At 30.0% G+C, this 13,113-nt stretch overlaps 1 protein-coding gene across 2 annotated transcripts in view; it reads left to right on the forward strand.

Annotated features, from left to right (window-relative positions):
- LOC111679875 (uncharacterized protein DDB_G0271670-like) overlaps positions 1 to 13,113 on the forward strand; it is a 210,988-nt gene that overhangs the window by 120,041 nt on the left and 77,834 nt on the right. Inside the window, exon 3 of one of the 2 annotated variants that reach the window (XM_046951886.1) lies at positions 725 to 761. The exons of the other annotated variant lie outside the window; for it this stretch is intronic. The gene's annotated coding sequence lies outside the window, so the exon portion shown is untranslated. The remainder of the gene's footprint in view (positions 1 to 724; positions 762 to 13,113) is intronic. 2 annotated transcript variants of the gene reach the window in all.

The raw sequence follows: 13,113 nt of genomic DNA on the forward strand, positions 1-13,113 counted from the left end.
AGTTCAGTTCTAGTTCAGTTCTAGTTCAGTTCTAGTTCAGTTCTAGTTCAGTTCTAGTTTAGTTCTAGTTCAGTTCTAGTTTAGTTCTAGTTCAGTTCTAGTTTAGTTATAGTTCAGTTCTTGTTGAGTTCTTGTTGAGTTCTTGTTGAGTTCTGGTTCAGTTCTAGTTCAGTTCTGGTTCAGTTCTAGTTCACTTCTAGTTTAGTTCTAGTTCAGTTCCAGTTCTAGTTCATCTCTAATTCAGTTCTTTTTCGGTTCTAGCCTAAACCTAGTTCAGTTTTGGTTCCTTTTATCTTTAAGTAATATGATTAAAATCATATATTAAAGTTTCTTATTTTTGCAAAAATATGAATTTAAAAAAAAAAACTTTAAAATGCAACCCCTTTCTACACCCTTTTGAGAACATATTTACTACCCAAAGTATCGTTTTAAAGTTTGGCCATAAATTTGTTACACTCTTTTATCAATCCATTTCGTTGTGTTTTAAATTTAAGGGTAAAAATTAAGTTTCATTCCCCCTTTTTATTATTAATATATTATTCTGAAGCAAAATTGTTCCATTAAAATAATAATTTACTACGCTCAATTCATCTCAATTTTTATAAAATTTTTATTTATTTTTATGTCAATCATAAAATAATAAATCTTCTGCTTATTGATATATTTTTATCTTTATTTTAAATTGTGTAACTAATTTATATTTGTTTATTTTTTATATTTACAGATCTTTTATGGGTAAAATTCGTCATACTAGTTGAAAGGTATGTTTAAAATTATTTGAAAGTTTGATAAAAAAAATCATATAAATATTTGTACTCCTTAAGATAGAAATGTTAAGGTTATGTGAACAACTATTAGAGGTATAGTGAAATGTTAAGCACATTGGTAGTTCTTGCATAGAAAGGGATGGGATCTAAAGTGAAGTTTTTATGTTTTTTTTATGTGTATGTAATGTCATATCTATAGCAAAAGATATTTTTAAATCAACCAGACCGAAATTTTAATACGTTTTTTTTTTATAAAAAAGAAGATAACAAAAATTCTATACGCCATTTAAAACATAAACGGAAGTAATAGTGGCGCTGTTATTAAACAAATTTACTATTTAGACAACAACAAGAGAAACGGATGCAAAGGAACGCGCAAACAGAAGTGAGATTGAGTGAACGGATAGTAAGTAAATGTATGTAGATAATGGTGCTTGAACAATTGAATAAAAATCTTATAAAAATATAAATCAAGCACTTCAACACATTAAAAAGTCAAAAATGTATTTTAAGTGCCAAAAAAACAGAATAAAATCCTTCAGTCATTCATTCATTTATGCTCTCACTCATGCAAAGCATACAAAACAAGCTGCTGTTTCCTTAACCATAGATCAGTTTGTTTGTAGCACAAAATATTTGAAGCAGTAAAACTGCTGCTACCGCTGCTGTAACATGCTGTTGTCCCTGTGCTACTTGTTGTGTGTGAGTGGTTTATTTTTTTGTGCTTAGACTGCCTGCTGCAAAACAATTAAATGATTCATTAAAATAAAACGTTGTGTCTGTTGTCTGTATGAAACTATTTTTATGTACCAGGACACAATAAGACAAATAAACAAGGGCACTATCGCTTCTTTTTTTACTCTTCTTCGTTGTGTTTGCCAAGTGCTTTGGCGAATTTAAATTATCTTTACTCTGTGTATTTAAGTTTTTTTTTTACAAAACTCAACTAAATTAAAATTTTTATATAAAAAACTAGCAAATGATATCTATAAAGTACCAGACAAATACTATTCAATGGTTATTACTATCCCTTAAACTCTCTTCCATCTGATTCCATCACTCAATTTCTATAAAGTAAAATAATCATTATAATACTTGTGTCCACTCCACTATCATTCCCTACCATGTCACACCATTTCAACTCAACTTGACTTTATGCGCTTAGCAATTGTTCCAAAAAGGGGATTTTTACACAAACAAAATACATATAAGTACAATTTATAATAATAATTTGAAAAAAAATTGTTTAGTGATGACTGCATGATGAATGGATAATAGTAAGATGAGATCAGAACGTGCTTGAGTGTTAGGAATTATATTATATTTGAAATGAACAAAATGAATAGAAAAAAATTGCAAAAAATAAAATAAACTTTCACCCGTCAACAGAAGTGCCAAAATGTATATGTGGATGGACAGATAGACGGTCATATAATCAGACAGACAATTGGATAAACAGCTAAATAGAAAGAAAATTTTACACAAATAATATAATGGAGTTTTTCTATGTGTTTTTAACACTTATTTGACATTGCTTTTACATACATATTTTAAATTGACATAAAATCTTTAAACGGATAAATTATAATGAAGAGTGAAGGTCCAGTCATTCAAAATCCCAATTACCAGAAGTTACAGTTAAAATTTGAATAAATTTTCTAAGTTCTAGCATAGTTCTCATTCAGTTCTAGTGCAGTTCTAGTTCAGTTCTAGTTCAGTTCTAGTTCAGTTCTAGTTCAGTTCTAGTTCAGTTCTAGTTCAGTTCTAGTTCAGTTCTAGTTCAGTTCTAGTTCAGTTCTAGTTCAGTTCTAGTTCAGTTCTAGTTCAGTTCTAGTTCAGTTCTAGTTCAGTTCTAGTTCAGTTCTAGTTCAGTTCTAGTTCAGTTCTAGTTCAGTTCTAGTTCAGTTCTAGTTTAGTTCTAGGTCAGTTCTAGGTCAGTTCTAGGTCAGTTCTAGTTCAGTTCTAGTTCAGTTCAATCTAAGTTCAATCCACTACAATTCTTATTCAAATTAAGATTTCAGAAAAAGAATCGATTTTATACTTAAGCCTCTGTAATAGATAGAGACATTTTGTAGTCATTATTTTGCGGCGCTCGTAAGTTTTCTGACTCATCAGAAAATATTACAATTCTAGTAAAAATTCCATCTTTCTTAAAACCAATTACTACTACTACATATTAGAAATGGGAAATAATTTGCCAAAATTTAAAAAAAGAAAATATTCTTATACATTTTTCCACATAAAAAATGTAATATCCTTGTAGAGTATTTTTGGGAAAAAAACTTGAGCAGCAGACATCGGCAGTTTAAATATTCATTGCTAGCACATGCAATTCTCTTTAAAATTCACATTTCATTCAAATAATGTCACAGACATACCAAGTAAATGTCTGCGTCAGATCTATGAAAATTTTTACAAAAAAAAAAACAAATGTTATTGAGTCAGTCAAGTTTTCTGGGAAAGTGAGAGAGTAAGAGTCGGTAGTCAGTCGTTACATCAGTTTTATGCCACATCAGACAAGTCATTTTTATTTATTTCTTTAACAAAATAATATTAAAGATATAAAATAAATATCAATAGCAACTGCAAAAGCATCAGTAGCATTAACAACAAAACATTCTTTTAGTGTTTTGTTGGCAAATGTTTGAAGCATTTTTATGTTGCTTTTGCTTTTGTACCCTTTACAATTGCTGGCAATAAGCAACAGCTAGCTGAATGAGGAAAGAGGGACAGACTTAGAGTGACAATATGTTTGTGTTGCTGTTATAGAATTCATAGATATCAGCATCACTGCAAATGTATTGTAACAAAGAGACCAGTCAGTTTAGTTCAGTTTATTGATGGCGTGAGTATGTAAGATTGTTGCCGAAATTTATGCTCTTATATTAGTTTCTTATTGCATTAGAGCAATGGTTGGCATATGGAGATTTTTCAATATTTGTTTGATTGTGGTGTAGATCGGACATGGAAAAGTTAAGTTTTGAAATTGTTCTCAATTTTGTTTTGAAAGGGGCACTTCTTTACGTGGAAAAGGTAAGCCTATAGACTAGTCAATAGTGTAGTCAAAAGACTAGTTCATAGAGTAGGCAATAGGCTAGTCCATAGACAAAGCAATAGGCTAGTCCATAGACAATGCAATAGGCTAGTCTATAGACTAAGCAATAGTCTAGTCCATAAACTAGTCAAATGGGTAGTATATATACTAGTCAATACATAAGTTCATAGACTAGCTAATAGCCTTGTCAATAGGCTAGTTAACTGACGAGCCCGTGAGTTAGTTAATAGGCTAATCCATACAATAAGATCGTCTATAGTCTAGCCAATAGGTTAATCAATAGGATAGTCAATAGACCATTCAGTTGGATAGTCCATAGAATAATCAGTAGACTAGTCCATAGGCTAGTTTATAAAGTAGTCAATAGGATAGTCCATAGACTAGTCAATAGGTTAGTCCATAGACTAGTCAATAGGCTAGTCCATAGACTAGTCAATAGGCTAGTCATTAGGCTAGTCAATAGGCTAGTCAATAGACCAATAGATACCATATGGACCAGTCTTTAGACTAGCCTATTAAATAATCCAGTTTGATCTTGGATTCTGGTTGTTTCATTACAACAGTATGGACTTGCTTAACTATCATAATCTAGATTTCAAATTAATATTCAATTGTATTCGTTCCCTCTTAAACGTCGACCACTAACCTAACTTATGTTTGTTGCTGTTAATGGCATTGTTGCTGTTGTGTTTTTCCCACTCGATTTTTTTTTGGCATCAAATGTCATCGTTCACATTCTATTGCTGTTGTTACTTGCTACTACTTTCAATTTACTGCAATATCTGTATGACTATTTGCTGATGTTGCTGCCAGTCTTAGTTAAGTAGTTTTTGCTGTTGCTTTAAACGACCATAGTAGTTGAGTTTGATTTTTATTAACTTTTTACATTTTGCCAAAATGTGGGTTGTTTTTGGCTGGATTTTCTTTTTTCCACTTATTATTTGTTATTCATTGTCGGAATTTTGGCTAAATGAAATCCCATTTAGTTAAACCATCATAGCCAAATTTAGATTTGGTCATATTAGAGAAGTTTTCTGCGCAGTAGATAACTTTTAACTATCACTGATGTCCCTATAATTATATCCTAAAATCTACTGGTTAAGTTTAAAGTAAAATGTATTATTTCTTTAAAGCAAAAATTTTAAGAAATAAATCTTAAAATAAAATTTCTGTCTCTTACTTACACATTCTCATATAAATAACCCCTTTTACTAAATTTAGAAATATTTCACTTGAAGTAAACAAGAAAAAAGACATCAATCAATGATTCCGTAGAGCAAAAGAACAAAATACGCCCCTCTGGCTAATTTCATATTTAGAGACTTATTTCTGCTTACTATCTTACTGCTGAACACAGCGCCACACGTTGGTGGGTGGAAACATTTGGGAAGGAAATGTGAATAAAAAGGATGGAAATCATCATCATTTTTAAATTTTGTTTTTAAACAAATTGTTTTGCCAACATACAGACATATACATGGTAATAAGCTGGAAAAGAAAAATTGTTAATAATTTCAATTTAATATATTTATAGTTATATGTTGCTAACTTGGGAGAAGTGTCTCTAAAATACACCCTTCTTGACGAATGATCTTTAAAGTTAGAGTTCTGGTTGTGACGACAACACCCTTCACCAGCAGAAAGAACAACTGCTTTTAATGTGGTAAAATACAATTTTTAGCGATAAATTGAATTTTTAGAGGAAAAATAAATTTTTAGTAAAAACTGCAATTTATAGTGAAAAATGCAATTTTTAGTGAAAAATGCTATTTTTAGTAAAAAATTTAATTTTTCGTGAAAAATGTAATTTTTAGTGAAAAATGCAATTTTTAGTGAAAAATGCAATTTTTAGTGAAAAATGCAATTTTTAGTGAAAAATGCAATTTTTAGTGAAAAATGCAATTTTTAGTGAAAAATGCAATTTTTGGTGAAAAATGCAATTTTTAGGGAAAAATGCAATTTTTAGTGAAAAATGCAATTTTTGGTGAAAAATGCAATTTTTGGTGAAAAATGCAATTTTTGGTAAAAAATGCAATTTTTAGTGAAAAATGCAATTTTTAGTGAAAAATGCAATTTTTAGTGAAATATGCAATTTTAAGTGAAAATTGCAATTTTTAGTGAAAAATGCAATTTTAAGTTAGATAGTAAGATTGATACCAAATTCGATCAAAACACTAATCTTCGATGAACGACGAAAATGTTTTTAAATTAAGGAACTAAATACTAGCTCCTGTAGGATATGTATCACACACTTCTTAAAGATTTTGTAAATCTCTATTTTTGGAACAAATATAGTTTGGAAAGAATACAAAAGCAATTGTTTTCATTAATATTTCATCTATTAAAAGATATATATCTATTGAAAGATAACATGTGCTTCTTTTAGCCTCCCCCTATCTCTCACATACGCCTCAAAACTTGTGTGAGAATGAGTTGGTATGATTGTAGCGGTTGTTGGTGGTGCTGAGACCTTTTCCTTAATTTCAATGAAAATGTATTTTTAAAACCATAAGAATTAATATTGATGTTGCGTGCCACGTTTCTTCAGTTTGTTGCTGCATATAACTTTGACTTTTGTTGTGAAAATGCCGCGCGAGCAGTACCGTTTATTTGAAGCTTGTCAACTGGCGCACGAACGACCTTTGCGACATTGATTTTCTTGGCAAAAGACACACACACAAACTTACATGAAGCAGCATTTATAACCTACAAGCAACAATACACGTAATGTAACACCAGCAAAACAGCAAGAACATCCAACCTAAAGCTAGACAATACGAAGAAGCAACAGAAAAAGGAAAGAAGTACGAGTAAATGACTGACAAACAGACTGACTGACTGATTGACAAGAGATTATGATTCTAACTGAGCGTTTTGTTTTACTGTGTTAAATGTTTATTCTTGAGTCTAATACATTTTTGAAAAAGCAAAAATAATAAACAAAATTACATATGACTTCTGTATACCAAAATATGAATTACATTTAGTACAAAATGTGGTTGGTTGTTGCTTCTACATATTTTGGGGCATAAATATTGTTGTCTACAAATACTCCTGTAGTTATGGGTGACTGTCCATAACCTATGTAATAAATTATTTCTCAAAGTTTAATTATCTCAAGTTTAGATTACTTGGGTATATTTAGGTAACCAAAGGCATACTCTCTACATAACTTGATGAATGTATTCCTTAGTGCGATTGTCAATGCATTGCTTTCTTATACAACTGCCGGGTATATTTTTTCTTATTGTGAGAAGGTGGTGATGATGTTGTTGCTTCTGGCGTTGTTGTTTGTATGTGACTAAATTCATATAAATTTACAAGTTTTGTTTGTTTTCTCAGTCACTCGTCATTCATTCAGTTTTTTTAAGTTTTTTCTTTTCGGTATTTTTGTCTGTCTATCCCTCCGTCCTTCCGTCTATGTATCTCTACTCAGCCCGTCTTTCAGTCTGCCTGTCTCTTTGGTATGTGATGAATATTGAAGTTATTCATTGTCTATTCCCCATATTTTCATCTTGCAACTTCAGTTTTTTTTTTGTTATTTTGGTTGCTGTTGTTTCCTTTCGAGCTGTTTGTAGTTTTCTGGTATTTTGCTAAAAACATCAACAACAACAGAGAATACTCTTGCAACAACTCAAAATTGTTGTCTGGCTGCCGGCATTAATGTCGACAGACTGGGATTTTTTGGCTTCTGAATTTTTCATTGTCGTGTACAATTTTGTTGTTGTTTTTTTTGTGTTTAATAAAAATGTTTTGCAGTTGATGACGATTAAAGTGTTGTTTATTGTTGATTTTAATTTATTTACATTTCAATTTGTATTGAAGAAATTAATTTTTTGCTAAATTTTATATATGATTTCAAATGACAGAAATATACAAAAAAAAGGTTTTAGAAGAATTAAAATGGTGTCATGAATAAATTCAGATTTCTGCAGCAATTGCAACATTGCTTAATAAGACGTGTGTCTATAATTAACATAACTTCTTAAATAACATCTTCTTGCGAGAGTCATGCAGAGTAATCTCAGGTGTAGAAAGTCACATGATTTTTAGGATGATAAGTAAAATAAAATCCAATATTCGCCATTAAACCAAATTTCGTCAAAATTTTCAGACTTTTAGAAAAGATTTTTTTTAAAGTATTTTTTAAACTTGGGAAGAATTGATCTTGAAAACCAAACGAGTTTTGCAAGTTTAATAGATCATATTTTTTAGATCACCATATTTCTTCTAATAAGTTCAGTTTTTCATTAATACTACATCGCCTTTGACATAATGTGATGAAGTACATAAATTTTGTGGCACCATCAAAAAAAATAGTTTTTTTCCCCTCAATAGAAACAAAATTTATATTCATTAGAGATAAATAATTTACACAAGTTCTATTTCCTCAATCCATTATGCGTTTTTTTTTTTGGAAAATATTACCACTAAAATAACTATAAATCACTTTTCTAAATAAACATTGATTTTACTAATCATTTTAGAAAATGATTTTTCTGTGCCCCCTCACACACAAATACGAATTTACTGAGACCAAACTTGTTACCTTAAAATATCATGGGGCAAACGGAAAAGTTTTTAGAGAATTGATTCATAGTTGCTGAAAAGGACAGACTAACTATTAACTAACTAACTATATCTATCTATCTATCTATCTATCTATCTATCTATCTATCTATCTATCTATCTGTCTATCTATCTATCTATCTATCTATCTATCTATCTATCTATCTATCTATCTATCTATCTATCTATCTATCTATCTATCTATCTATCTATCTATCTGTCTATCTATTTATTTATCTATCTATCTCTCTGTCTGTCTGTCTGTCTGTCTGTCTGTCTATCTATCTATCTACCTAACTAACTATGTAACTAACTAACTTACATTAAAGAGATGGTCCTTTGAACTGACAAATACGGTTATTTCTTTTGCAAAATGTCTCCAGCTAACAGAAAACTTTTCAGTCTTCCCTCTTATCAACAAAAAATCTCAAATGTTCTAATATCACCTAAAAAGTTCTTTGCTCTTCTCTCACTTTATTTTCCAGTCCAACAAGTACAAAAAAAAAACCAATAATTATATTACAACAAACTAATGATGACATTGATGGGGTATGGGGAAATGGATCACCTTTAGCCAAAAAAATGACAATGATGTTGGCGTTCGATGATGACGATGACAATGTTTTCTCCCACTTTGCATAAACATTAAATTTGTGTTCATCTTGTTGTTTTTTGATTGCCCCCTCAAAAAAAAAAACTACAAAATTAATCCAAAAGATTTATCATTAATCATGGCATAATTATAAGTGCTAATTGGAAACACAGGCAAGGCAACATAGAAGAATCATGCTTGTTTGCTTGCCATACTAAAAGGGAAAAAACATACAAACTGACAGACGTATGGATGGATGGATGTATGTACGTACATTCTTATAAACTTATATACGTCTTGGCTGCATTTGTGCTCGAGCCCACACACCCACAAACATACTTGCTCGTACACTTTATCATCTAATTTATTCTAATACACTTTCAAATGAGTTTGTATACGTACACTTGTGTTTCTATGCTTGTTCATGTATTGGACCGGCTAACAATTTATTACAAAATTTCAAAGAGCTAATCTAGAATATAAACTACCAAAAACTTATATATACATGCAATTCTGCCACCACACGTGTATGCATACATTCACAATATATTACAGAAATTGAAGTAGTATGGGGGTGTGTTGTTGAAGAGATGGATGGATATCTAAAGGTTGAACTGACCTACTTATTGCCGATTTTCGTTGTTGTATATGCATCATCTTGTTGCAGAATATTTAATACACATGTATGTTCCTTATAAAAGCTTAAATATGTATGAAGGGTTAACCAGAATATCTAGAGCTTACTAATAGGTTAGTCACTTGATTAGCGAAATGGGGTTCATTACGGCGTGCATTGTCAGTTAAGACGAAACTTTCGTTTTCGAAGAAACTTTTACTAATCTATCTTTAAGAAACTATCGGGACAATAAAATTTACTCCACCTAACAAATAATTCACTCTCAGCCTTCTTTAACTTGTACTTGTTCGAATTTTTTGTAAAGGGTTTCATAGCCAATAAAAGCACTGGCGGTTTGTATAAATATTTCTACAACATCCAGTTGCTGTTGTGGTTATTGTTGTTGTACATGCATTAAATAGTTTTGAATTTTAGGAAAATTATGTACTTACTTCTTGTTCGTAGTTCTTTTTGTTGTCCCCTTGTGAAATGGTAAAATTTTATACACATACAACATGTTTGAACGTACAATATTTTCGAACAACTAAAACAACATTGGCAATTGCTTGCTACATTTTGATGAACACAACACAGTCATGTGACCATTAATTATGGCGCTAAAAATGACACATGTCTATTTCGTATATTTTTAATAAAAAATTGACAATTTTGCATGGGAGAAAAATGTTGTAGCAAAGGGTATAGAGTTATGATAGACAATATATACATTGGAGTCTAATCTTAATGGACAGCTGAGGCTAAAATGAGAAAAATTTTTAAGGATTTATTTATCTTGTAAAATAAATATAATAGTTATATTAAATATGGTAGATTACTATTTATAATTAGAACTTTTACCTAATCTTAACATAAAAAGCTGTAAAACAACCAATGAAAGATAGTGCAACATTCAATTCTAGTTAAGTTCAAGATATGTTACAGTTCTAGTTCAGTTCTAGTTCAGTTTTAGTTCAGTTCTAGTTCAGTTCTAGTTCAGTTTTAGTTCAGTTCTAGTTCAGTTCTAGTTCAGTTCTAGTTCAGTTCTAGTTCAGTTCTAGTTTAGTTCTAGTTCATTTGTAGTTCAGTTCTATTTCAGTTCTAGTTCAGTTTAAGTTCAGTTCTAGTTCAGTTCTAGTTCAGTTCTAGTTCAGTTCTAGTTCATTTCAAGTTCAGTTCTAGTTCAGTTCTAGTTCAGTTCTAGTTCAGTTCTAGTTCAGTTCTAGTTCAGTTCTAGTTCAGTTCTAGTTCAGTTCTAGTACAGTTCTAGTTCAGTTCTAGTTAAGTTCTAATTCCAGTTCAGTAATCTTCTACTGCCCTACAAAAATAAGTTAAATAACGCTTCATTTTTTCAAGAGGATCTGTGTGACTGTCGATATTGTTTTTTTTTTTTTTTTTTTTTTTTTTGTGGAGCAAGAGTCTGTTAAAGGACAAGTGTTTTATGTATATTAAACCCAAAATTTAAACAGCAAAAAGAAAAAAACTACGTATGTGATGATGAGCTCTTTTGATGAGATGTTGATGAATCAATTGAGTGGGTAGGGAATAATTGAAGTTGTGCTTAATACAAACAAAGCAGCACTGGTAAAAAAGGAACCTCTTTGTTAAATAATTTTCATTTTTTTTTTAATTTTTGACGACACAAAGGGGAAACGTTTAATTAAAAACATGTTTATAAAACGTAAAGATCTTGCTTTTCCCTGAACAAAAAAAAAATTATAAAAAAAATTAAAAGCAAAAAAATCAAACATGATGATGAATTTTATTGTAAAAGCAGTAAAATTGTAAAGATGATTATGTTTATTTCATGTAGATGTTGTGTTGATGATTTGCCTTTTGTTATTAACAGGGCTTTTATTTGGTAATTTATGGCAATAAACCTTCTTTTAGCTTTCACATCAGTTTTATATTTTTTTTTGTTTTTTAGTTTTATGCTTTTCATTCACAAATTTGTTTGTAGGTTTCGATGTGTTTTTCTCTACATTTCATTTGTCTGCCTATAAATTTCTGTTTATAGATGTTATTTTATGATTAAAATCTATAGATAATTTCCGGCTTTTATAATGTGTTTTGATGTCGCTTTTTATGGTTTCTTCAAGCAGGAGGGGAAAATTGTTGCGTTTTTTTGTTTTTGTTATATGATGTTACGCGTAAGTGAATTCTTTTATATCTTTTTTCCTTTATTCAAAATGCACCCCTTAGCGTGCGAATGTTAAAATTCACCTTTTTTTTTCAAGAACATGTTGCGGTTTCGTTGAAGTGTTGACATCTGAATTCGTTACTTTTTTTTGTTACAACAAATTCCATCTGATAAAATTGTTTATGCAAAACAGAAAAAAATGTAATTGACTGATTTGTTTACGAAAGGAAACAATTTAACGGATATAGATAATTATCTAGCAAATAGTTTCCGAGTTGAAAATGAGACTAAAGAAACAAAGAAATTTTTCAAAACGTCAACAGACAGGGTGGAATATTTTGAGGGTGTTAGTCAACAGTTAAAATATAGCTTTTTCTTTTTTACAAACTAAGAAACAGATGTGAATCTATTGCAAATTGCGAGGATTAATTGCAGTTTGCATTTTTATTTTCTTTGAAGTTTTTTTTAACATGGATGAATAACACAGAAACAAACATCTATATTTCTACATTTCAGCTTTCGAGCTATCTTGTATAGGTTATTACTTTATATAAAATTTTAACCAACTTTACTTTCCTTGAAACAATTACAATAAATATAATCGATCCAACACATCTTGATTTCAAACTATTGGTCCTTCGATCTATATTCAAAACAAATTCAATAACTATTTCATTTTAAAATGGTAGGCCTCGAGACGTATTCCAGAGTTAATAGAGTTAATAGAGAACAGGAAGAATGCATTTAAAAAAAAAATACAAATATTTAAATAAAATCGAAAGTATTAAAATCAATTTTTTACATTACCTCCTGATCTGTGGCTACTCATTTTTTATTTCTTATTTTACCTACGTACGTACGTAATTGTAAAATTAACACAGGTTGTTTAAAATGACAATTACATGATGACATTTGATATCACTTTGACAGTTTAATTTAGCAAAACAAAAATGCGAAAAATGTTTATACATATCTCATGGGAATTTTAATGGTTTTGTAATTTTTGTACTATACTATATAATTAAGATAATTTTTAAACTTGACAACATGTAAAACAAATGTTTTGAAATATGATTAATTACGTATTGAAAATTGGTTAGTAGTTCATCTGCAGACAACTTCTGTTCTTGGCGTTCGTGCCAGAAGTTATCACAGTTGTTATAACATTGACGGGAATCACATGTATATGTGGTAAGTAAAACACTTTATGCAACTTATGTTCCTCCAAAAATTATTATATATAAAGTTTATAATAAATTAGTCTAGTCCATATATATAGTCTAGTCTATAGTCTAGTCTATAGTCTAGTCTATAGTCTAGTCTATAGTCTAGTCTATAGTCTAGTCTATAGTCTAGTCTATAGTCTAGTCTATAGTC

This window comes from Lucilia cuprina, chromosome 2 (genome assembly GCF_022045245.1).
Source record: "Lucilia cuprina isolate Lc7/37 chromosome 2, ASM2204524v1, whole genome shotgun sequence".
NCBI classification, from domain to species: Eukaryota; Metazoa; Arthropoda; class Insecta; order Diptera; family Calliphoridae; genus Lucilia; species Lucilia cuprina.